The 27,748-nt window shown below is 46.8% G+C and overlaps 1 protein-coding gene across 2 annotated transcripts in view; it reads left to right on the top strand.

Annotated features, from left to right (window-relative positions):
• Positions 1 to 2,442: 2,442 nt before the first annotated feature.
• Positions 2,443 to 27,748, top strand: part of DNMBP (dynamin binding protein) — a 180,435-nt gene continuing 155,129 nt past the window's right edge. For both annotated transcript variants that reach the window (XM_077455479.1, XM_077455478.1), the window contains exon 1: positions 2,443 to 2,565. The gene's annotated coding sequence lies outside the window, so the exon portion shown is untranslated. The remainder of the gene's footprint in view (positions 2,566 to 27,748) is intronic.

The following is a 27,748-nucleotide window of genomic DNA, read 5'->3' as shown; positions in this document are numbered from 1 at the left end:
GAGTGACTGGAGCAACTGTTTTAGGGTGTTTTGCAGGCGCTATTTTTAACACTATAGCACCTGCAAAACGCCCTCAGAGCCCTTTCACATTAAGCTGTGGGGGATGTCAGCGATTTACGTTGTTTTAGCGGCGCTATTCTGCCGCTAGCGGGGCGGTTTTAACACTACCTGCAAAATTCCTGCCGGAGTGGCGTTTTGCTGGCGGTATGGCAGCGCTGCCCCATTGATTTCAATGGGGAGCTGCGGTGGGCATAGGTGTTCACAGCCTATTGCATTAGGGTGTGCACCCCAAAGCTCAAACACATAAGTGTGTGCACATTGTATACTGCCGGTGTCAGTAGAGCAGTGGATGATGTCAGTGGGGCAGAGTTCGGTGTCAGTGGGGCAGGGGATGGTGTCAGTGGGGCAGTGCACGATGTCAGTGGGGCAGAGTTCGGTGTCAGTGGGGCAGTGGATGGTGTCAGTGGGGCAGTGGATGGTGTCAGTGGGGCAGGGGATGGTGTCAGTGGGGCAGTGGATGGTGTCAGTGGGGCAGAGTTCGGTGTCAGTGGGGCAGTGGATGGTGTCAGTGGGGCAGGGGATGGTGTCAGTGGGGCAGTGCACGATGTCAGTGGGGCAGAGTTTGGTGTCAGTGGGGCAGTGCATGATGTCAGTGGGGCAGAGTTTGGTGTCAGTAGAGCAGTGGATGATGTCAGTGGGGCAGAGTTCGGTGTCAGTGAGGTAGTGGATGGTGTCAGTAGATTTTATTTGTATTATTTTTTTATTTTATTTTTTATTATTATTATTTACAATTTTAGTTTTTTTATTTTTTTTTACAATTTTTTTTTAGGAGCCCTGGTGACATATTGCAGGTCTAAACAGGGGGCATCTACAGCACACAAGGTGATTAGGGTGTGCCCAGGCACACCTGGCACACCCTGTGCGCACACCTATGGCGATGGAGGAGCGGTGAGTTCACCGTTCCTTCACCGTTCCAAAGAAGCACACTGGAGTGAATAGAGCCGCTTTTTTCTGCCCTATTTTTAGTGCTGTAACGCCTGAAAAACACCCCAGTGTGAAAAGGATGTCAGTGTGAAAGGGATGTCAGTGTGAAAGGGGTCTCAGTGTGAAAGGGATGTCAGTGTGAAAGGGGTCTCAGTGTGAAAGGGGTGTCGATGTGAAAGGGGTCTCAGTGTGAAAGGGGTCTCAGTGTGAAAGGGGTGTCGATGTGAAAGCGGTGTCGATGTGAAAGGGATCTCAGTGTGAAAGGGGTGTCGATGTGAAAGGGGTCTCAGTGTGAAAGGGGTGTCAGTTTGAAAGGGGTCTCAGTGTGAAAGGGGTCTCAGTGTGAAAGGGGTGTCGATGTGAAAGGGGTCTCAGTGTGAAAGGGGTGTTGATGTGAAAGGGGTGTCAGTGTGAAAGGGGTCTCAGTGTGAAAGGGGTGTCGATGTGAAAGGGGTCTCAGTGTGAAAGGGGTGTCAGTGTGAAAGGGGTCTCAGTGTGAAAGGGGTGTCGATGTGAAAGGGGTCTCAGTGTGAAAGGGGTGTCGATGTGAAAGGGGTCTCAGTGTTTTTGTTACTGAGGTCACATACGGTAAACCATTGGGCTGACATATAAAAATTGGAAATATTGTATTGTCCAGGGTGTCTGTCTTTAGCGTTTGCGGGAGGGGGAGGGTTTAACTAAATCAACAATAAATTATATAATAATTCTTTCAAAAATGATATATAAATATTGTCATATTACTCTTTTGGTTTATATTATTAAAAAAAAAGTATATAATATATTAATAAATTAGTAATGGAAATGTAATTAATAAATACAATGCATATGTAAAGTGCTGAGTAAAATTGATGGCGCTATATAAGTACCTTAAAAAAAAAAATAATAAATAAATAAAATAAAGTTGGGGGGGGGGGGGGGTAACTAATCTTTACACCTAAAAAATTTATTTTTATTGCGTGCAAAAAAAAAAAAAAAGGCAGACAAGGCTGTGGCGGTTGAAGGGTGAAGGTCCTGAAGGATCAGTGGTTTGCAGAGCTCAGAAGCCAGTGGGCAGGACAGCCAGGGAGAAAGCATCTTCAGGAGGAGCTCAGCAATGACAGGTCTCCGTTAGAAGTCAGGAGGGGGTGTAAGGGAATGACCGATCCCTGGAAGGACCCCGATGGGAAGGTCACCGCCTCCCCCACCCTCACCCCGCCCGGACCACCTACATGTCTGCGGGGAGAGAGAGGTGCTGCTCTTGGCACCCCTTGGAAGGGGGCGGGGCTGTCCCCGAGACTAACGGGGGGCGGGTTAGGCAGTGAAGTGGGCGGAGCCAGCTCAATTCTTTCTAGGCAGCGAGCTTGGTGTAGTGCGGAGTGGGCGGTGCTGGCTGGGGGGTGCTGTCCAGGCAGTGGGCGGGGTGTGGAGTAAAGTAGGAGGGGGTAGACTTGAGCTCACTTAAGCGGTGGGCGGAGATTAGAGTGGAGTGGGCGGGTGCAGTCTCATGACTCTCTCCGGGCGGGGTGGCGGCTGGCTGGACTGACTTTGCTGGAACCTCCGGAGGGGGTGAGAGAGAAAAAGTGCAGCCTGGACTGGGGGCAGGTAGGTGATCCCGGGGAGCCTGCACTGGGGGGGATGGGTGAAAGATCCCACTATATACATTACTGACACCCCCAGAACTGAGATCACCGGGGGAGGGGGAGCTGTCACTGCTGGGGGAGGAGGAGGAGGATTACCAATACATTGTTATCACATCTACTCCACAGACTTCCTATAGGTTGTATCATTGATACATTGTTATAACTTACATTATATACACACTGATTGATACATTGTATATAATACACTTGTATAACTTTTATGCTTGTCATATTGTTACATTGTATACACACGGCTATGGGATGTATGATGGTTACATTGTTAGCAGTCTGTATACAGTGCAATTTATAACAATGCATTAAACATACAACTCACAGTAGTGTGTCTACAATGTAACAATATATCAATCATAAAAGTTATATCAGTGTATATACAATGTATCAATCATACAAGTCAGTATGTATACCATTTAACGTATGTGTTTATTACTGTTACTTTGTATACACACTGCTATGAACTGTATGATTGATGCATTGTTGTAAATTGCACTGTATATACACACTGCTATGAGTTTATTAATGATACATTCCTCAGCTGTACTCCATATACTTGTTATAGGTTGTATTATCAATACATTGTTATAAGTTGGACTGTAATATACTGCTATGAGTTCTATTATTATATATTGTTACATTGTATACACGCTGCTGATTTGTATGATTGATACATTGTATATACACTGGTATAATTTTTATGATTGATATATTGTTACATTGTATACACTGCTATGAGTTTATTATTGGTATATTGTGACGTTTGTATACACACACTGGTAAGTTGTGTGATACATTGTTATCAGCTGTACAGTCTGTATTCCATATACTTGTTGCACTGTATTTATTGTTATGTGTTGTATCAATATACTTTGTTACATTGTATACAGTCAGCAGCTGGAGCATATTTAGATGGACATGATGTGGGTGTGATGGGTGTGGGTGTGTTTTTTTTTTTTTATATAAATTGCATCCCCTGGGATCCCTCATTCACTTCTACAGATCTGTCTGTAATAGAATGTAACACCTGTGCAGAGTCTGGCTGTGTACTGCGCCGCCTCCTATGGTGCCACACGGGGCTGGGAGTGTTTATATGTCATAGATAGAGATTGATGGTGTCAGTTATGATCTATTATATTGTTCTCGTATAGTGTATGATGGGAGATTTCTATAGAGATTGGTGGTGTGCCAGGTTGAATGATATTAGTATAGTATATATACTGTATAGTTAGATTCTGTAGAATTATAATTTATTATAGTATAGTGTGTGTAAAAAAATAAATAAACGTGTATGTGTATATAAGTGTGTGTGTGTGTGTGTGTGTGTGTGTGTGTGTTTGGTGTGTTGGATTATATTGGTATATACTGTATAATTAGTATTAGTTGGGTTATACTATAATATGTTAGTATAGTGTATGCTGTAAAGCAACCTCTCTCTCAACCAGGTTTCCCCCAAAGGTTGCTAGGGGTTCCTTGAGAAGAGAGCCTGTGGCAAATTGTTCTCATGCCTATAATCGCAAACGTAAAGGATTTCTCCTACACTGACCACCGACGCGAGGGACTTGTCCTACACTGACCACCGACGCGAGGGATTTGTCCTACACTGACCACCGACGCGAGGGATTTGTCCTACACTGACCACCGACGCGAGGGATTTGTCCTACACTGACCACCGACGCGAGGGATTTGTCCTACACTGACCACCGACGCGAGGGATTTGTCCTACACTGACCACCGACGCGAGGGATTTGTCCTACACTGACCACCGACGCGAGGGATTTGTCCTACACTGACCACCGACGCGAGGGATTGCTCCTACACTGACCACCGGCGCGAGGGATTTGTCCTACACTGACCACCGACGCGAGGGATTGCTCCTACACTGACCACCGGCGCGAGGGATTTGTCCTACACTGACCACCGGCGCGAGGGATTTGTCCTACACTGACCACCGACGCGAGGGATTTGTCCTACACTGACCACCGACGCGAGGGATTTGTCCTACACTGACCACCGACGCGAGGGATTTCTCCTACACTGACCACCGGCGCGAGGGATTGCTCCTACACTGACCACCGGCGCGAGGGATTGCTCCTACATTCAATGCAAATGAAGGTGTGAGCCAGACAAAGGTATAAAATGAATCCTCACCGTGGACCATCCCATTCAGATACATAACAAAGCACAACATAACCCCTGGAAGAGGAAGGGCCATGTCCTAAGCAGAATTGATCTGTGTTTGTTTTGCTGAACTATTCTTTTAGGTAGTAAACAGAAGAAGAATTTGATTTACAAACACTGGGATATTGTTCCCTCTGCAGTTTCATCCAGGGAGAATTCAAATGTTGGATCCACTCCAGATTTGACAGGCATGATGGCCAGGAATAACTGAAATACTTCTCTGGGATGGGATTGGTCAACTGTACCAGGAGTATGGGATTTGCAGCATTTTTCTGATAAGAATGAATGCCAGGTGATAGCAGCTTCTGCCACATTTTATCTTGTTACCAACCTACAAAATTATTTCCAGTAATATTCTTGAAATAATAAAAAAAACTACAGTAAAGAGAGGCAGCCAATAAAAACTATTTATTATAACAAATTATTGGTTAGTGTAGAAGTTGTCCTTTTGCATTGGTGGTCAGTGGAACATTGTCCCCTTGCATTGGTGGCCAGTGGAACATTTTGCATTGGTGGCCAGTGGAACATTTTGCATTGGTGGCCAGTGGAACATTTTGCATTGGTGGCCAGTGGAACATTTTGCATTGGTGGCCAGTGGAACATTTTGCATTGGTGGCCAGTGGAACATTTTGCATTGGTGGCCAGTGGAACATTTTGCATTGGTGGCCAGTGGAACATTTTGCATTGGTGGCCAGTGGAACATTTTGCATTGGTGGCCAGTGGAATATTTTGCATTGGTGGCCAGTGGAACTTTGTCTCTTTGCGCTGGTGGCCAGTGGAACATTTTCCCCTTGTGTTGGTGGCCAGCAGTTGTACATTTTTCCTCCTTGTGTTGGTGGCCAGCGGTTGGACATTGTCCCCTTACGTTGGTGGCCAGCGGTTGGACATTGTCCCCTTGCGTTGGTGGCCAGCGGCTGGACATTTGTCCCCTTGCGTTGGTGGCCAGCGGCTGGACATTTGTCCCCTTGCGTTGGTGGCCAGCGGTTGGACATTTGTCCCCTTGCGTTGGTGGCCAGCGGTTGGACATTTGTTCCCTTGTGTTGGTGGGCCGGGGGTTAAACATTGTCCCCTTTTTTATGTTGGTGGTCAGTAAAAAAAAATTGCCCACTTTTTTATTGGTTATTAGTGTAGGAAGATCAATCCACTATTGCCCAAGAAACCCCAGCTGAGAATCATTGCCGTAATAGTCCTCCAGTCTCAAGGAACCCCTGCTAAAAATTAGAAATATACAACTCATGATACATTAGTGTGATGGTCAATGAGAGGAACGGTCCTTACACTTGTGGTCATTGGGAAGAATTACCTCCTTACAGATGGCTAAAAAGATCAATGGTGTCAGTGGGAACTTATCTGAGAGGCAGAAATGGCCCAATGCTGATGGAACCCCTAGCAAACCTCTGGAGGAACCCTGGTTGAGAATCACTGCTGTAGACTGTTGATCCAGGAAAGAGTTTAAGACCACGTTGGAGAAAATTGGACCATGCTTTATAATGTGTTTTTTGCCTTCCTCTGGATCAGCCGTGGGTTTTGCCCCCATTCACACTGGTACGGCTTTGAAATTGCACTATTTCAGCTTGATTTCAAAGCCGCACATCAGTGCCATTTGCACTGCTGATTTCATTGCAGCTTTGCGACTTCATTTAACAGAAGTCTATGCAAGTCACAATGAAATCCGTAAAATGTAGTGCAGGAAGATTTTTCATAATGAGCAATATGGACGGCTCTATTGCAGCAATGAGGTGCGACTTGTCATGCGATTTCTGTCAAATGTCACATCGATGTGAACGGGGGCTACGGGTTCTCTATATGAAGGTTTTTCGATGTATACACTTTTTTTTTTTTTTTATTGGCTGAAATCAATGGGCATGAAGGTTGAATACATTTTCACTGGTGCAGAGCCTTCCTCTTACATCATATTCCAGTGCTGATCCAAAAAATATGATTTATTCTTAATTTTTACGATAGTAAGTGGAGCCATGCAGGTCGTTCCTTTTATGTCCTTCTGGCCAACTATAACTTCCAGAACCTTGGTTTACTGTACAGATACAGCCTGGGATTAAGGAGCCATTAAGTTTGACCTGCAAACAGCTGTTTCAGGCTTGTTGGCTCTCATCAATGCAATGTAAAGAATCCATGACTTCTATGCAGTAGGGCTTGGGGAGCAACAAGAAAGTTCAACCTGACAGGTTATGGTGCTCTGGGCAATTTTCTTGCTCTCCTATTGGCCCTCATTTTCCTAAGTAAAATATTTTTTTTCAGTATTTTCCCTTTTTCTCTTTCTCTAGTTGCTGGTTGCCTTTTATGGTTTATAGCTTGTGAGAATACTTCTCGTTTCAGTTGTCTAGTACAGAACAACTTGCAACTGTCACATGTGCACATTTGACAGTTACTGAAGGTTACTGCTGAGCAGAGGTGGCTTAGCTTGTGACACAGCACATAAGAGGGGGTAGGAGGTCACACCTAATTTATATTATATATTCCTTCCCTTTATAGTAGTCTGCATAATTTATGAAGCCTAGGTAATCAAACATGTTATGACAGACTAAAATGCCTTCTTTAGCATCAAAGCCTTTGGCCTTCTTTCTTCATTGCAGCTGTTTTTATATTGGATGTGGTCCTGGTTAAGGTACCTGTAAATGTTGGCTGATGCGGCCCCGGTTGAGATGCCTGCAGATGCTGGCTAATGTAGACCCGGTAGAGGTACCTGCAGACGTTAGCAGATGAGGCCCCAGTTTAGATGCCTGAAGAGACTGGCCAATGTGGCCCAGTTGAGATTTCTGGAGATGTTGGCTGATGTGGCCCAGTTGAGATTTCTGGAGATGTTGGCTGATGTGGCCCAGTTGAGATTTCTGGAGATGTTGGCTGATGTGGCCCAGTTGAGATTTCTGGAGATGTTGGCTGATGTGGCCCAGTTGAGATTTCTGGAGATGTTGGCTGATGTGGCCCAGTTGAGATTTCTGGAGATGTTGGCTGATGTGGCCCAGTTGAGATTTCTGGAGATGTTGGCTGATGTGGCCCAGTTGAGATTCCTGGAGATGTTGGCTGATGTGGCTCAGTTGAGGTACCTGCGGATGTTGGCCAATGTGGCCCCAGTGGAGATACGTGCAGACATTAGCCAATGGGGACCCAGTTGCTCAGTTGAGGTACCTGCAGAAGTTGGGTGGTATAGCCCCAATTAAGATACTAGCAGATGTTGGCCAACATGGCCCCAGTTGAGAGTTGAGGTACCTGCAAACGTTGCCCGACGTGGCTCCAAGTGAGGTACCCGCAGGCGTTGCCCGGCGTGGCTCCAGTTGAGGTACCCGCAAACCTGACACCCCCCCCCCATGCAGGAGATGGGACAGCGGTGAGCAGTGGGCCATTGCTTCTGCCGTCCCAAGACTCCCTGGCCAATCGGATCTCAGGACCGGCTTCCTGATTGGGCAAGAGGCCAATCAGGAAGACAATAGAAAATATTCGCTATGGTCACATAACCGGGTGGGCTCAGGGCGCAGTGCTCTGTGCCCCGAGCTCACCCTTTTTTGAAGCCAATTAGAGCCTCGGGCTCTAATCACGTGCTTCAAAAAAAGAAAAAAACCCCATTGGGATCCATGCGCCACCCATGTGGTTTGGGGGGACAGTTCCCCTAATGCAGGGGTGTCCAAACTTTTTTCAAAGAGGGCCAGATTTGATGAAGTGAACATGCTCGAGGGCCGACCATTTTGTCTGACATTCTTTAAACCATTAAAATTCGATCTAAGTGTGTTCATCCGAGCACTAATACACGGCCCAACAAGAATTATCTTGCCTTTGTGCTGTGTGTGGGGAACAGATGAGCTCGGGTGTGTTATTTGGATATACTGTATTTAATCGGCTTATACCACGCACCTTAACTTTAAAAAGGAAGTCTCAGGAAAAAAATAAAAATAAAAAAATCTTACATTTTAAATAAAGACATGTGAAGCAAAATAAGGGTCAGTGCCCATCTGCAGCCCCCCAGCGTATTGCCATGAATGCAGCCTCCACCGTATTGCCATGAATGCAGCCTCCACCGTATTGCCATGAATGCAGCCTCCACCGTATTGCCATGAATGCAGCCTCCACCGTATTGCCATGAATGCAGCCTCCACCGTATTGCCATGAATGCAGCCTCCACCGTATTGCCATGAATGCAGCCTCCACCGTATTGCCATGAATGCAGCCTCCACCGTATTGCCATGAATGCAGCCCCCACCGTATTGCCATGAATGCAGCCCCCACCGTATTGCCATGAATGCAGCCCCCACCGTATTGCCATGAATGCAGCCCCCAGCGTATTGCCATGAATGCAGCCCCCAGCGTATTGCCATGAATGCAGCCCCCAGCGTATTGCCATGAATGCAGCCCCCAGCGTATTGCCATGAATGCAGCCCCCAGCGTATTGCCATGAATGCAGCCCCCAGCGTATTGCCATGAATGCAGCCCCCAGCGTATTGCCATGAATGCAGCCCCCAATGAATGCAGCCCCCACATTGCCAGGAATGCAGCCCCCAGCGTATTGCCATGAATGCAGCCCCCAGCGTATTGCCATGAATGCAGCCCCCAGCGTATTGCCATGAATGCAGCCCCCAGCGTATTGCCATGAATGCAGCCCCCAGCGTATTGCCATGAATGCAGCCCCCAGCGTATTGCCATGAATGCAGCCCCCAGCGTATTGCCATGAATGCAGCCCCCAGCGTATTGTCATGAATGCAGCCTCCAGCGTATTGCCATGAATGCAGCCCCCAATGAATGCAGCCCCCACATTGCCAGGAATGCAGCCCCCACATTGCCAGGAATGCAGCCCCCACATTGCCAGGAATGCAGCCCCCACATTGCCATGAATGCAGCCCCCACATTGCCATGAATGCAGTCCCCACATTGCCATGAATGCAGCCCCCATATTGCCATGAATGCAGCCCCCATATTGCCACACATTGCCATGAATGCAGCCCCCATATTGCCATGAATGCAGCCCACACATTTTCATGAATGCAGACTCACCATTACCATCAGTGCAGCCTGATTCATGTCCTCTGCAGCCTTGGAGGAGACAGGGAGGGGGGCGGGATGAGCGCCGACAGACATACAGGAGAAACTCCTGTTTCTATCGACGGCCTCTTTAATTGAAAGTCCCGCCTCCTGTGATGGACAAAACGGTTGTCCAATGGCAGCGCAGGACGGGACTTCCTTTTACACAGGACGCTGTCCTGTATCCAAGGCACTCGTCCCGCCCCCTCCATGGCAGCCAGCACATCTATCTTTTGTGGCCCCCGGCGATCGGGGATTCGTTGGGGGCCACAAAAGATATATATGGGAACATGACCAGACGGGCCGTCCGAAACCGGAATGCGGGCCGCGATTGGCCCGCGGGCCGGACTTTGGACATGCCTGCCCTAATGGATTGGCCACCACTGCTAGGTGTGTTAGTACAGAACTAGCTGGAACATTAACAATCTGCCCCCTAGATCATGCTCGATTTGGCAGCCTGATTTTTAAAGCTGAATTTAATATGCTTATATTTTGCCTTTCCTGGTTCCTCCCTCTCCCTCCTCAACAACATGCTAGTAAAATAAAAAAAACTTTGTTTCCATTACATACCTTGATTTAGACCTAGTGATGTCAGCACTGGGCTTCTGTGCTCCTTGCAATGCAGGCAGGTCATGGCTGGTGGGAGGGGAGAGCAGAGTGCCGTACAGCTCCCTGAAAATATCACTGCTCCTCTGAAGAGCGATCAGCTCTGTTGCAAGCAGTGGGCTGGCTCTTGGGAGGAGTTATGCAAATGTAAAAAGTCTTGTAGGCTTCATTTGCATGCAGACCTCCCTAAGTAACGTCCACATTTTGAAGTTAAATCCTTCAATATGAACTGCGGAAAATATTGTCTAATATTTGTGTATTGGTTATTGAATCTTTGTGTACTCCCCATATTAAAGACCGCTCACTGCTGCTCTCTCTCCTTGTTCAGGGTGACTGGTCTTGTCTCCGCCCCTTGTGTATTTAATTTTTTCTACAGGCATCTTGTAGTGGGTGGGGCCTTTGCGCAGACGTATAACGCAGTGATGATGCCACTGCTACTTTAAAAGGTACTATCTAGGGTCACAAAGAAATGTGTTGCACATAAAACGGATTTGCGCTCACTGGCCACTATATTAGGTACACCTGTTAAATCGCTTGGTAACACAAATTGATAATCGGCCAATCACATGGCAGCAACTCTATGCATTTAGGCATCCAGATGTGGTGAAGACGACTTTTTCCGAAGTTTGAACCGGAGCATCAGAATGGAAAAGAAATGGGATTTAAATGACTTTGGACATCGCATGGTTGTTGGTGCCAGACGGGCTGGTCTGAGTATTTCAAAAACTGCTGATCTACTGGGATTTTCACGCACAACCATCTTTGGGCTTTACAGAGAATGGTCTAAAAAGGAGAAAATATCCAGTGAGCGGCAGCTGTGTGGATGAAAATGCCTTATTGATGTCAGAGGTGAATGGGCAGACTAGTTGGAGATGATAGAAAGGCAACAGTAACTCAAATAACCACTCGTTACAACCAAGGTATGCAGAATACCATCTCCGAATGCACAACACATCCAACCTTGAAGCAGATGGACTACAGGAGCAGAAGACCACCCCGGTTGCCACTTCTGTCAGCTAAGAACAGGAAACTGAGGCTACAATTCACACAGGAGCACCAACATTGGACAATAGAAGATTGGAAAACGTTGCCTGGTGTGATGAGTCTCAATTTCAACTGTGACATTCAGATGGAGGGGTCAGAATTTGGTGTAAACACCATGAAAGCATGGATCCATCCCGCCTTGTATCAAAGGTTCAGGCTGGAGGTGATGGTGTAATGGTGTGGGGGATATTTTCTTGGCACACTTTGGTCCCTTTAGTACCAGTTGAGCATCATTTAAGTGCCACGACTTCCCTGAGTATTGCTGACCATGTCCATCCCTTTAGGACTACAGTGTCCCATCTTCTGATGGCTCCTTCCAGCAGGATAATGCACTATGTCACAAAGCTCCAATCATCTCACCACTGGTTTCTTCAACATAAAAATGAGGTCCCTGTACTCCAATGGCCTCCACACTCACCAGATCTCATCTAATAGAGCGTCTTTGGGATGTGGTGGAAAGGGAGATTTGCATCATGGATGTGCAGCCGACAAATCTGCAGCAGCAGAGTGATGCTATCATGTCAGTATGGACCAAAATCTCTGAAGAACGCTTCCAACACCTTGTTGAATGTATGCCACCAAGAATGAGGGCAGTTCTGAGGGCAAAAGGGGTTCCAACCCAGTACTAGCAAGGTGTACCTAATAAAGTGGCCGGTGATTTTATATCTTTATTGGCTGCTGAGGAATATATTTCAATGATGATGAATGTGTTTTTTTTTTTTTTTTTTTTTTGTGGCTGAAGTTCAGCTCCATTCAGCTTATTTTTGGCGAAGTATATGACACCATTCTAGTATAATTGAACCATTAGTGGGCCGGTGAAGAGCTGTGGATTATGGCAGACAGATCCCATCTAATGATTGAATTACAGACCTACGCTCCTTGTGACGTGGCCCTAGTAGCCGTATAATGAAGATGAAGGGTGACAGTGGATTTCATAATCCAGTTAATGAAGCTTTGCTGGCCTCCCTCCAGGGATGGGGAAGGTATTAGTCTCCATGTCTCGTTCTATCCAGTGTATGAGAATAGAGAGGCACGTGTCTGATCCCCCTCTGCGAGATAAGCAGCCTCATTCTAGAAGGGTTGTAGAGGGGTGACAGAAGGATAGCACATCTGCTCTGCCGGCTGTATTGTAAGAGCAGCTTGTCCATGATAGCCGGGCATGTTGGGTATAATAGATCACATCCGTGTTGCTTACAAGTTATTAAATGTGAGCATACGAAGGTGGGAGCTACCTCTGTGAATTTTGTTTTTGCAAGCTTCATGCTGATTCGCTGATCCTACTAATAATTCTTAGTTACTGACTTGGGCTGTTAGACTTCACTGGCTACATGCTTGTTTTAGGTCAGTGACTCACCAGATAGTAAAGCAACAATAGGATAATAACTCTGGAGCATACCCTTTACAGTGCATCTCCAGGCCAGCCTTTTGCAGCCTTTTTACCCCAGAGGAACCTTATATTGGTGGTTAGTGAGTAGAATGCCCCCTTCTATTGGTGGTCAGTGAGAATTGCCCCCCCTTACATTGGTGTTCAGTGGGAAGAATGCCCCCCCTTACATTGGTGGTCAGTGGAAAGAATGCCCCCCCTTACATTGGTGGCCAGTGGGAAGAATGCCCCCCCCTTACATTGGCGGCCAGTGGGAAGAATGCCCCCCTTACATTGGCGGGTGGGAACAATGCCCCCCCCTTACATTGGCGGCCAGAGGGAAGAATGCCCCCCCCTTACATTGGCAGCCAGAGGGAAGAATGCCCCCCCCTTACATTGGCGACCAGAGGGAAGAATGCTCCCCCCCTTACATTGGCGACCAGAGGGAAGAATGCTCCCCCCCTTACATTGGCGACCAGAGGGAAGAATGCTTCCCCCCCTTACATTGGCGGCCAGAGGGAAGAATGCTTCCCCCCCTTACATTGGCGACCAGAGGGAAGAATGCTCCCCCCCTTACATTGGCGGCCATAGGGAAGAATGCCCCCCCCCTTACATTGGCGGCCAGAGGGAAGAATGCTCCCCCCCCCTTACATTGGCGGCCAGAGGGAAGAATGCTCCCCCCCCCTTACATTGGCGGCCAGAGGGAAGAATGCTCCCCCCCTTACATTGGCGGCCAGAGGGAAGAATGCTCCCCCCATTACATTGGCGGCCAGAGGGAAGAATGCTCCCCCCCTTACATTGGCGGCCAGAGGGAAGAATGCTCCCCCCCCTTACATTGGCGGCCAGAGGGAAGAATGCTCCCCCCCTACATTGGCGGCCAGAGGGAAGAATGCTCCCCCCCCTTACATTGGCGGCCAGAGGGAAGAATGCTCCCCCCCTACATTGGCGGCCAGAGGGAAGAATGCTCCCCCCCTTACATTGGCGGCCAGAGGGAAGAATTCTTCCCCCCCCCTTACATTAGCGGCCAGAGGGAAGAATTCTTCCCCCCCCCCTTACATTGGCGGCCAGAGGGAAGAATCCCCCCCCCCCCCCCTTACATGTAATTGGAGGAAGAGTGGATGAACATCCTGATCTTTCCCTCCAATTATACAGTGCCTTGCATTAGAACACTGAGCTGTGAGAGAGAGAAAGGGACTGCGCATCCGTGGGGTGGGGAGGGGGGGAGTTTCCAATGTTTAGTACACATTGCCATTTGCAGGATAGACAGGAGAGGGCAATGGAATGAAATGAAACCGCTGAAAAAGTGTTTTTATACAATGGAGCAATGCATATTAATGTACTGTGGACACTGCGCATAGGGTTGTGTGTTTTGCTAAAAAAATAAAAATAAAAATAAAAAAAATAAAGTAAAGGTAAGTTACCCTTTTTAAGCTCAGCAGTGCAGGGTAAAATATTCCAGACAGTGCAGGAGGAATGGTATCATACAGGAACCCTTATCATGGAAAGTGTTATCAGCAAATTTATTGCTGCTACCGGGTAATAAATATACTGTGAGTGTGCCATTCCATAGAGCAAGAAATAACCCTCTCCAGCTAGAATAACCCTCAATGTTCCAATTCTTACCGAGGTATAACGTGCCAAACCACATGACACTTGTCTGTGGAAATTTGGATTATACTTTTGGGTTCCCAGTTGCACTTTCTGATTCTGAGTCCCCACACCATATTGTAGATCTGTACTCTTGTCTTGTTACTACCCCCCCCCCCCCCCAAATGTTGTAGGTCCACGTTTTATTTTTCCCTCCATGTTGTAGGCCCATGCTCCTCTCCCCCCGTTGCAGGCCCATGCTCTCCTACTCAACCCTCCACATTTCCCCCCCACCCCCCCATGTTGGAGGCCCATATTTTCTCTTTCTCTTTCACTCTTTTTCTCACCCATGCTCTCCCCCCCCCCCCCCCCTCCGTGTTGCGGGGCCCATGCTCTCCCCCCTCCGTGTTGCGGGGCCCATGCTCTTCTTTTTCTCACTGTGTTGCGGGGCCCATGCTCTTTTTATTTTTTATTTTTTTTCCTGTCCATGGTGCAGGCCCATATGCTCTCCTATTCTTCCCCATCGCCTCAATATTTGCAGGCCCAAGTTCTTCTTTTTTTTTTTTTTTCTTGTCTCCTTGTTCTTGTTTTAGGCATGTACATAGATAAAAAGGGTTGGGACTTTAAATGAGGTGTGTATATTGTGGCTAATTGAAAGAGTCAAAGTGAAACATGAGCAAGTATTTATTTGTTTGCCATGATTGAGTAGGTACATGGCAGACAATACATGCAATAATGGCACATAATATAATGCATCATGTATCCAAAACATTTACATGTTAAAAGCATGAATAGAATATACAATAATATTGTCCTCCAATAATAAAAAAAATCATTATAACAGTTATAATCCACGGCATTGCCTGAAACCTTGCCTGAAAGCCTTGTTTTAGGCTTTATTTCTAAATTGATGCTCCCCTACCCCCCTACCACCCCATATCACAGGTCTGTGCTCTCACCCCTCACACACTCTGCCCCTACCACCACCCACTTCATTTAGCAGGTACTTTATTTTATTTTATTTTTTTATTTTTTTTTGTGTCCCAAGTTTTGATACAGGAGTGTCAGTTTTGTTTAGAAAGGCATATACATGTCTGTGATACTATAATGTGATTGAGGTTGACTTGTGCCGGTTTACACAAATTGGCAGTCTTTCATCTAGTCCCGGCTTGTCTCATTCTATTAGCCTCAGTCCCATTTCCAGTGCTGATACCATCAGTAGGTCTTCGGATGCAGTAGCAGAGATTAGAACACTCCGTGATGTTTGTTTAATGGCCATGTGTTGCCATTCAGTCAATGGTTTTGTTAGGGCTGCTAGAAAGTTCCAGTGTGCACTACCAATCCAAGGTAGAACTATGATGTCATAAGTGTCCCATGTACATGATGACTTCTTTGAGCTGTGTCCTTGAACTGGGTCACTGAACATGTTAAAGACTTGTGCCCTGTACACACAATAGGATTTGGATGCAAGCTTGTTGTCAGAAAGTCCGACCGTGTGTATGCTCCATAGAACATTAGTTGTCGGAATTTCCGCCAACAAATGTTGGCTAGCAGGTTCTCAATTCTTCTGACAACAGGACTTGTTGCCGAAAATTCTGAGTGTGTGTACACAAGTCCATCGCCTAAAAGTCCACGCATGCTTGGAATCAAGCAGAAGAGCCTCGCTGGCAATTGAACTTAATTTTTCTCGGCACGTCACCGCGTGCTTGACGCTCAGAATTTCCGACTACATTTGTGTGACAGTGTGTATGCAAAACAAGTTTGAGCCAACATCCTTTGGAAAAAAAATCCATGGTTTTGTTGTCGGAAGATCCTATTGTGTGTACTGGGCATTAGGGTCAGCATGACAGCCAAGCACCTAGCATTTTCAGAATAAGGTTTGTAGTGGTATCCCAATTACCATCAACCTATGTATATAAAATGTTCTGAATCCCTTCTTGCTTGCTTGTTACATTCCACTACTCAAGGTATGATGCTAGTGGTAGCCAGGTGACTAGCATTTTCAGGCAGAGATCAGACCCTGTATTTTCTACTATTAGCTCTGCATTGTATGCAGTAGAATGCAATGCGGCGGGGAATGCATTCGAGAGACGGTTTCTTGGGATGGGTTGCACAGATTGAGGAAGACTGCCAGAGCCATAAATAGGAAAGGTATCACACCTTACCAATGCACCCATAGAAATAATAATAAGTTAAAGCTGAACTCCAGATAAAATAAAAATGACCCCTTGCTTGTTTCTGTCTCTGGAACATGTGTCAAAACGCTGACCTCTGAACTCTGCGCTCTGCACGTAGCGTACCTCTGAACTCTGCGCTCTGCACGTAGCGTACCTCTGAACTCTGCGCTCTGCACGTAGCGTACCTCTGAACTCTGCGCTCTGCACATAGCGTACCTCTGAACTCTGCGCTCTGCACGTAGCGTACCTCTGAACTCTGCGCTCTGCACGTAGCGTACCTCTGAACTCTGCGCTCTGCACGTAGCGTACCTCTGAACTCTGCGCTCTGCACGTAGCGTACCTCTGAACTCTGCGCTCTGCACGTAGCGTACCTCTGAACTCTGCGCTCTGCACGTAGCGTACCTCTGAACTCTGCGCTCTGCACGTAGCGTACCTCTGAACTCTGCGCTCTGCACGTAGCGTACCTCTGAACTCTGCGCTCTGCACGTAGCGTACCTCTGAACTCTGCGCTCTGCACGTAGCGTATTTCTGAACTCTGCTCTCTGCACGTAGCGTATTTCTGAATTGTGTACGTAGCGTACCTCTGAACTCTGTGCATAGCGTAACTCTGCTCTCTGTATGTAGCGTACCTCTCAACTCTGCTCTCTGGACGTAGCGTACCTCTGAACTCTGCGCTCTGCACGTAGCGTACCTCTGAACTCTGCGCTCTGCACGTAGCGTACCTCTGAACTCTGCGCTCTGCACGTAGCGTACCTCTGAACTCTGCGCTCTGCACGTAGCGTACCTCTGAACTCTGCGCTCTGCACGTAGCGTACCTCTGAACTCTGCGCTCTGCACGTAGCGTACCTCTGAACTCTGCGCTCTGCACGTAGCGTATTTCTGAACTCTGCTCTCTGCACGTAGCGTATTTCTGAATTGTGTACGTAGCGTACCTCTGAACTCTGTGCATAGCGTAACTCTGCTCTCTGTATGTAGCGTACCTCTCAACTCTGCTCTCTGGACGTAGCGTACCTCTGAACTCTGCTCTGTGTACATAGCGCACCTCTGAACTCTGCTCTCTATGTACGTAGCGCACCCTTGAACGCTGCGCTGTGCACATAGCGTACATCTGAGCTCTGCACTCTGTACTTTCCACAATATATGTAATACAGACCCCAAGGGGTAAATTTACTAAAACTGGTGAACTCAGAATCTGCTGCAGTGGTGCATGGTAGCCAATCAACTTCAGCTTGTTCAATTATTCTTTTGGCAATAAACCTGAAAGCTGATTGGTTTCTGTGCAAAGTTGCACTAGATTTTGCACTCCCTAATTTTAGTGAATAAACCCCCAAGAGTCCATATAACAACCAGTCTTCTTCTGCAGCAGATTCCCACTTGTGCTCTTCTATGCACCTGGTGCCACCCTAGGTGTTCACCTTACAAACAATCCCCCTAATTTGTAGGTCTGTAAGTGCTTTATCAGGGTTTAAGCTGTATCCATCTACTTCCAAGTTCAGTTGTTAAGGCACAAAGAATATGCAATTAACTCCCAATCCACTCCATGGGTAGCAAGAGCGAAAAAAAAAAAAGGAAGAAATTGTCCTTGTGCTCACCATATATAGAATCACCTCCATTACAGTTAAACACTCTCATGTAAGAACAATTCATAACAGCGTGAATAATATGCGGCTCTCCACAAGTAAATACACATTTTTACTTAGACCGATCGAATGAGACACCAGTATCGCTCTACAGGTTCTCAACATGGTGACATCATCTGGTAAGCTCCACTTACGCGTTGCGTTCCCCACGGAACTTCATCACAAGTTAATCTTGTATGGCCGGCATTAGAGATGATTATTTGTATACAAAGTCCTCGTGGTGGTTCTAACCATTTCTATATGGAGCAGGGTTCTGGAAACATATGGACTCAACCAGACTTATAAAGAGGATTTCCTCTTTTATTTTTTTTTTACTTTTTTAATTTCCTTTTTTGGCTCCAATAATGAATATTTTGGGATATATATATATATATATATATATATATATATATATATATATATGTATGTATGTTTAAAGTTGAGAACATCCAGTGGGACTCCTTCTTCAGAACTTTTATCTGGACATAAGATATTTTATTGGATGACATTAAAGCTAAATTAACCCTAAAAAAAAAAATCACTCATGGTGGTTAGCATTTTTATGATCCTGTTGATCTTTACTGTCATAAACTCTTCTCTTTTCCTGTTAGTGTTTATGTACATTGAGCCACTCGTGTGCAGCTCAGCATACATTTATAGAATAGCTCTACGCTGTGACAATGTGACTCCTGTGTGCAAGCACAGGGGAGTGACGTCATCGTGCTCTTGCCATCTACGCGGCTAAAGAGCCAGAACGTGTATGTGTGTGTATATATATATATATTTTTTTTTCTTATATATATATATATATATTATATATATTTTTTTTTTTATTTTTTTTTTTTTATTGAGACATGGTTTTTGTATCACTTTTGCATGGTGTATTTTTCTTATCGAGATCATATAATAGTTGTCCATTAACAGTAGTTTTCTTTTTGGTCTTGATCAGTTTAAATCAACTGGGTGCTCTGGAGGGATGATGGTATGTTGTACATTGTGTATGTAGTCCGTTGACAGCTCAGTTCACAGCCACTAACTGGTGCACTGTCTTCCCGAGAGCTATTCCTGGAAGGACATTTATATACAGCACTCCAGAAATAGACCTCCATGACATTTTAGTTTACAATACCGCAGTATGGTGGTGATTTGAAGCAGTGATTACGGTTGTACTGCTGCTTTATATTTCGCCCCCCCACCCAGAGTAGCAAGTGATCACTAAGCTGATGTAACCAATGGGGTGGATTTACCAAGGACAAACATTGCGCTTTGCAAGTGCAGTTGTACTCATTTTCCTTAGGAACTGTAAATGTTGTGTAAATAATACCCAATCTGGTGCAAGGAAAAAAAAAAACTGCCCTTTTGCTTGCTCATGATTGGATGGAAATCAGCAGACCTTTACTAAGCTCTGTGGAAAGTGAGTGCAACAGGACTTTAAAACTGCACAGGCTATTTACCTTTATTAAATCCACCCCAATGAGTCCCTATGATGTAAACTACAAAAGTCACCAGTAGTGACCACTAATATTGCATAATCTCATAAAATGATTCATTTGATTTGCAGGTTCATGACGTCCCCACACCCAGTACCTACAGGAAATGACTGAAACTAGGGGTTCAATGGGCACTGCAGGGGGTAATTGCTCATTATGTCTAGGGGATTGCAGAAGAGGCAATTTGATGAACCTTATACCCTGCTCTGGCCGGCTCAAGCTTTCCTCCTCCACACGAAGCTTGGCTTCATCATATACATTAAGGGGACGTTTAAGCTGGATACACACTATACAATTTTCTGTAGATTTTTTTTTTTCCTTTTTAGATTTACTAAAACCATATAATATGAGGTCAAACCTTAAGAGTTTCAATTTGTATGCAATCAAGCAGGCCCTTGCACCACACGGCTTTGGTAATCTAAAGACAACAAAGGTTATTGAGTGTGTATTGGGTCTAATTCTGTATTGTACATTTTAGAGGCTGTAGTGTGCCCACTGCCCAAGTTTCAAGACTCCCAAAGAGTTGCAGAGAATCGGATACAGCCAGGGCTGGTGCAAGGATTTTTGTCTACACAGGTGAAGGTGCATTTTGGTTTCACAGGATTTTGACAGTTCCCCTACCCCGGCACGGATCCTGCTATGAGGAATCCACCTGTGTCCCCTCCACTCATCATCCGAGGATGGACACAAAGTGCTGGACAGGGAGACTGCGACCCTCTCAGCCCATGTACCACTCTGCACCCGCTAGAAGAGAGGGTGCAGCATTAGGGATCGGCTAGGTATTTTAAATACCTGCTGGCCTAGGCCCTGGTTGCAGCACTGGAGGGAGCCTACTGGAGCAAGGAATAAGTATTTTCTCCTTAATCCTCCACCCCTAGACATAATGAGCAATTAACACTTGGAGTGCGTGGGTCCCAATGGCAAGGGTGGATTTTTATGGAATTAGGCTTTAAGCTTTTAGTCTTATTTAGAGGGATCCACTTTGGGCAGAATTGATCACCAGCTACTACATGTCACTTGTGTAGCTCCCCCCAAATAAGTTGCATGTCTTCCTGGTGGGGAATTAATCACTGTAATTAAAGCGGAGTTCCACCTGCAAAAGAAAATTAAGTCCGAAGCTACACATACTGCAGCTGCTGACTTTTAAATTAAGAACACTTGCCTGTCTATGACGTTGGGTGGAGACGCCGGCATCTTCAGTAAGGGAATCGGGAAGTGAAGCCTTGCGGCTTCACAGACTGTTTCCTGCTGCGCATACGCGCGTCACTCTGCACGTCCTGACTGGTCCCTGCTGTCTTCTGAGACCTGTGGGGTGGGGGGGGGGGAGGAGGAGGGGCTGGACATGGCGTAGTTCACTGCAGCGCTCTTTCCCCGGAAGTGGGAGCAAATACCTGGATTAGACTGAAAGGTGCCAAATGTGACACCGGAGGGGGTGAGGAACTGGATCAGTGGAACTTCCATTTCTGGGTGGAATTCCGCTTTAAAGTAGACCTTTACTCTCCAAATAGAAAAACCTACCTTCTTCTAGGTTCCCTGTGGCAGTGGTGGTGACCTAGCCCGAGCCTCGCAGGTGCACCTTGGAAGGCCACATCTCCTGTCCCTCCAGGGAAACTTTGCCTGACTTTTGTGCATGTATCGTACAAGAGCAGGGCAGCTTGTTACTGAATAATAACAACAAATATGGCAGATGTGCCTTATGAAAGCTGGCGAAGCGGCATACATGAAGTGGGGTAGTTTGTTATTGTTCAATAACAAGCTTCCCTAATCGCATACAATGCATATGGCTGATCAGGCAACTTTTCCCTTAGGCTCTGGTGATATAGCCCTGACCCTGATAATAAAATCTAATATATAATGTGTGTGATCATAAGTTTACATGCCCTGTCAGAATTTATGATTTCTTTTCCATTTTTCAGAGAATATGAATGATGACACAAACTTTTCTTTCACTCACGGTTAGTGTTTGGCTGAAGCCATTTATTATCAATAAACTGTGTTTATTAAAAACAGATATGCTGAATAAAATCCAACATTAGCAGCGCTTCATAATCAAATTGTTATATAGTCCGTGAATTTGGTGCATCTTTATAGTCGCATAAATTAACCACAAGATAAATGTTCATCTATATGTGATATATTAGCTTGTTGTGTGACCATCGCCACACCGCGTTCGTTATCACCCCTATGGTAATGAACTCAGCGGATAGACAATAAGTAAATACCTGTTCATGGAACAGAAAAATCAGTCTTTCCATCTATATGTCACTCATGACAGTTCTTGGATGTAATGGCTGCATTAGTTTTATATTTTTGAGCTTTCTTTCTTTGATTTTTCACCTGGGGATCAGGCCAATAAGTTGTTTTTCAAAAGAACAAGATCTCCAAGAGAAGTTCAAAGCGAGTATAGGTGAGCCAGAAGTACCAGGAACTAAAGCTAAAAAATCTGAGCTAAATGTCTGTGAGTAGGACAGGATAAGGATATCAGACAGTTTACTAGAAACGGATATGCTGAATAAAATCCAACGTTAGCAGCACTTCATAATCAGATTGTTATATAGTCCGTGAATTCGGTGCATCTTTATAGTCGCATAAAATAACCACAAGATAAATGTTCATCCATATGTCTCCCATGCGATATCTATCCTTGTTGTTTGACCGTCACCACACCTCGTTCGCTATGGTAATAAACTCACCGGATAGACAATATGTAAATGCCCGTTCATGGAACAGCAAAATCAGTGTTCCCATTTATATGTCACTCATGACAGTTCTTAGCCCTTGTACACACGGTTGGACATTACGATGGAAAATGTCCGATCGGACCATGTTGTCGGATAATCTGACCGTGTGTGGGCTCCATCGGACTGTTTCCGTCGGGATATCAGACCGACAAAGTTTTAAAGCAGGGCTATAAAATTTTCCGACAACATGATCCGATTGGACTTTGTCCGATTGTTTGTAGAGAATTCCGATCGGACAAAGTGCCACGCATGCACAGATCAAATTCCTAGACCAAAGCTATTGGCTACTAGCCTGAACGTAGTCCCGTCGTAACTAAATAACGTCATCACGTTCTGAACGATCGGATTTTCCAACAACTTTGTCCGACCGTGTGTATGCAACAGCAGTTTTGGACAAAATCCGGATTTGGTTGTCGGAATGTCCGACCATGCGTACAAGGGCTTAAATGTAATGGCTGCATTCGTTTTATAATTTTGAGCTTTCTTTCTTTGATTTTTCACCTGGGGATCAGGCCAATAAGTTGTTTTTCAAAAGAACAAGATCTCCAGGAGAAGTTCAAAGCGAGTATAGGTGAGCCAGAAGTACCAGGAACTAAAGCTTAAAAATCTGAGCTAAAGGTCTGTGGGTAGGACAGGATAAGGATATCAGACAGAAAAGCAATATGGGACAATGCTGTGAATTTCATTTCATTCCAGCTTTCTTTCTTCTCACTTTTCAGTGCTAGGTGAGTACAGACTGCATATAGATTACTAGAACTAGGGGGAAAAAAAACAACTCTTTGGCCGGATCCCCAGGTGAAAATCAAAGAAAGAAAGCTAAAAAAATAAAAATAAAAAAAATGCAGCCATCACATCTAAGAACTGTCATGAGTGACATATAAATGGGAACACTGATTTTGCTGTTCCATGAACGGGCATTTACGTATTGTCTATCTGGTGAGTTTATTACCATAGGAGTGATAATGCATGAGATGTGGTGACGGTCAAACAATAAGGATATATATTACATGGGACACATATGGATGAACATTTATCTTGTGGTTATTTTATGTGACTATAAAGATGCACCGAATTCATGGACTAAATAACAATCTGATTATGAAGTGCTGCTAATGTTGGATTTTATTCAGCATATGTGTTTTTATTATGTTTAATTATATAGCTGCTATAATATTTTATGTATATTTTTATATTTCTTGGATTTTGGCCATAAGCGTTTGGGAGTGGGTTTGTTTGGCTAATTAGGTATACATTCTTTCCCACAACTGTTTACTCTTTTTAAATCATAATGGCAACAGAAACTACCCAAATGACCCTGATCAAAAGTTTTTAATACAGTGTATTGCCCCCCTTAAAGTTTTAAGTCTTTTGTGGTATTTGTGGATGAGGCTCTTTATCTTCTCCGATGGTAAAGCTGCCCATTCCTCTTGGCAGTTCCTGTAAATTCTTGGGCTGTCTTACATGAACTGCACATTTGAGATCTCCCCGGAGTGGCTCAATGATATTGAGGTCAGGAGATGAGATGGCCACCCCAGAACCTTCTCTTTATTCTGCTGTAGCCCATGACAGGTCGACTTGGCCTTCCAAGCTTCCTGGCTGATAAATGCAAATGTTTCTCCAGTATTTTCTGATAACATACGGCATCAGTGGCGGAATTATCAGGGTCGCACCAGTCGCATCTGCGACTGGGCCCTTGAGTTCCGCCATTGTAGGGGGGCCCGCCACCCGGAATATAGTCATTTACACGGAGAGTCCTGTAAGACCCGCCCATCCTTTCCGGCTGCTCCGCCCATCCTCCCCGCCCATTCTCTCTACCCATCCTCTGCTCCCGCACTCACGGGGACGGTCCCCGCCCGCTTCGCCCATCTCCTCTGTGCGCACAGTCTCCGCCCATCTTCTCTGTCCCCCCTCCCGCTCCGCCCATCTTCTCTGTCCCCCCTCCCGCTCCGCCCATCTTCTCAGGCCACACCTTCACTCACAGGCTCTGCCCAGCCTCTCTGCTCACCCAAGACCAAGCACGGAGGAGGAACGAAGTTATCTGCAAGTGAGTGGCACCCATCGCTTAATAACAACACTGCCACTGATACCCCCTCCACACCACTACTGCCCATGATACCCTCCACACCACCATTACTGCCACTGATACCCCCACACCACCACAACTGCCACTGATACCCCCACACCACCGCTACTGCCACTAATACCCCCCACACCACCGCTACTGCCACTAATACCCCCCACACCACCATTACTGCCCATGATACTCCCCACACCACCATTACTGCCACTGATACCCCCCACACCACCATTACTGCCACTGATACCCCCCACACCACCACAACTGCCACTGATACCCCCACACCACCGCTACTGCCACTGATACCCCCCCACACCACCATTACTGCCACTGATACCCCCCCACACCACCATTACTGCCACTGATACCCCCCACACCACCACAACTGCCACTGATACCCCCCACACACCACCACAACTGCCACTGATACCCCCACACCACCACAACTGCCACTGATACCCCCACACCACCACAACTGCCACTGATACCCCCACACCACCACAACTGCCACTGATACCCCCACACCACCACAACTGCCACTGATACCCCCACACCACCACAACTGCCACTGATACCCCCACACCACCACAACTGCCACTGATACCCCCACACCACCACTACTGCCACTGATACCCCCCACACCACCACAGCTGCCACTGATACCCCCCACACCACCGCTACTGCCACTGATACCCCCCACACACCACCACTACTGCCACTGATACCCCCCCACACACCACCACTACTGCCACTGATACCCCCCATACACCACCATTACTGCCACTGATACCCCCCACACCACCATTACTGCCACTGATACCCCCCCACACCACCACAACTGCCACTGACACCCCCCACACTACCACTACTGCCACTGATGCCCCACACACACACACCACCACTACTGCCACTGATACCCCCCACACACCACCACTACTGCCACTGATACCCCCACACACCACCACTACTGCCACTGATACCCCCCACACACCACCACTACTGCCACTGATACCCCCCACACACCACCACTACTGCCACTGATACCCCCCCACACACCACCACTACTGCCACTGATACCCCCCCACACACCACCACTACTGCCACTGATACCCCCCCACACACCACCACTACTGCCACTGATTCCCCCTCCTCCCACAACACCACCACTAATACCCCCCACACCACCACTGATCCACCACACCATGACCGCTGCTGCCACTGATCCCATTCTGCAACCACCATCCTTGCCACTGATACCATTCCCTTCCCCACCACTCATCCCATCCCACCCCCCCAACCACCACCCTCACCACAGATCCCATCCTCCCACCACCACTGCCACTCATCCCATTCCACCCCCCTCCAACCATCACCCTTTCCACTGATCCCATTCCCACCACCACATCTGCCACTCATCCCATTCAACCGCCTCTATCACTGATCCCACCCCCCAACCACAACCCTTGCCACTGATCCCATCCCCCCTCACCACTGCCACTCATCCCATTCCCCCACCACCACCGCTACTACTGATCCCATCCCCACCCAACCACCACTGCTGCCACTCATCCCATCTCTCCCTCACCACTGCCACTCATCCCATCCCCCACCACGGATACCACTGATCCTATCACTCCTCAACCACCACTGCTGCCAATAATCCCATCCCCCGCCACCACCACTGGCACTCATCCCAGGGGCGTAACTACAGGGGTCACAATTGCCACTGAACACCTGGATGGGGGAGGGGGGGCGTTTAGAGGAACAAATCCCCTCAATTTTTCTTCTGCAGCCACTAAAAGTCTGCTTCTCCTCCTGTCCCTCTGATAGGCATTAAGTGACTGCAGGAGGAAAATGGAGGGGATTTGTTCCCCCTCCTATCCAGGTCCTGCTGCCCCCGGGATCAGTGGGAAGAGCCCTGGCTGGAGGTCAGGGGGGCCCTCCATGGTTTCTTGCACTGGGGCCCTGAAGGTTCTAGTTACGCCTCTGTACGGCATTCATCTTGCCATCAATTTTGACTAAATTTCCTGTGCCTTTGTAGCTCACACATCCCCAAAACATCAGCGATCCTCCTCACACATTAGGAATGGTGGACCTTTCATCATAGGCCTTGTTGACTCCTCTCCAAATGTAGTGTTTATGGTTGTGGCCAAAAAGCTCAATTCTGGTCTCATCACTCCAAATGACTTTGTGGCAGAAGGTTTGAGGCTTGTCTCTGTGCTGTTTGGCATATTGTAAGTGGGATACTTTGTGGCATTTGCATAGTAATGGCTTTATTCAAGTACCACCTGACCATGGTTTGGTTTCAACAGAACCCCTCATTTTCTACTTCTTGATTAAAGTTTGAACACTGCTGATTGGCATTCTCAATTCCTTGGATGTCTTTTTATATCCCTTTCCTGTTTTATCCAGTTTAACTAACTTTTCCCAGAGATCCTTTGACAATTCTTTTGCTTTCCCCATGTCTCAGAATCCAGAATTGTCAGTGCAGCACTGGATGAAAGATGAAAGGGTCTGTCAGGAGTCCAGAAACTCAGTGACCTTTTAGAGCCGGTTCACACAGGGGCGACTTGTCAGGCGACTTAGCCGCCTGACAAGCCCCGTTCTGTACAATGAAACTGTTCTAATCAGAGCGACTCAAGTCACTCAGACTTAGAAAAAGGTTCCTGTACTACTTTGGGGGCGACTTGAGGCGACTTGCATTGACTTCTATAGAGAAGTCGTTTTGCAAGTCGCGGCTGCTGTCGTGTCCAGGTCGCCTGAGGCAGTCGCGCTGCAAGTCGTGCTGCCTCAGTGCGAACCGGCACTTATACACACACCAATTGCCCAGCATGGACCCCTGACATCCAAGGATGTAACCCCTTAGATCTCACGGGATCATGCTGGGAGCTGTAGTCCTTCATTAGTTGTGGGGGAGGTGTCACATCCTCAGCTCTGAGGAGTTCATGCTAGGACATGTAGTCCTAGCATGACTACAGGTCCCAGCATGAACCCCTCCTGCAGTGGCTGTGTCCACCTCCATCATGATGACACTCTCTGCACATACTGTATTAATCTGGCCAGACTAGCCTGCGTTTGGCCTCAATTTATACATTTTTTTTCTTTTCTGATCATGGGTTCTCAACCTGTGGCCCTCCAGCTGTTGTGAAACTACAAGTCCTATCATGCCTCTGCCTTTGGGAGTCATGCTTGTACCTGTCAACCTTGCAATGCCTCATGG

Source organism: Lithobates pipiens, unplaced genomic scaffold (assembly GCF_037356315.1).
Source record: "Lithobates pipiens isolate NorthernLeopardFrog02 unplaced genomic scaffold, aLitPip1_a1.2 Scaffold_25, whole genome shotgun sequence".
NCBI lineage: Eukaryota > Metazoa > Chordata > Amphibia > Anura > Ranidae > Lithobates > Lithobates pipiens.
The sequence above is the reverse complement of the archived record's forward strand: the minus strand, read 5'-3'. Positions and strand labels throughout refer to the sequence as shown.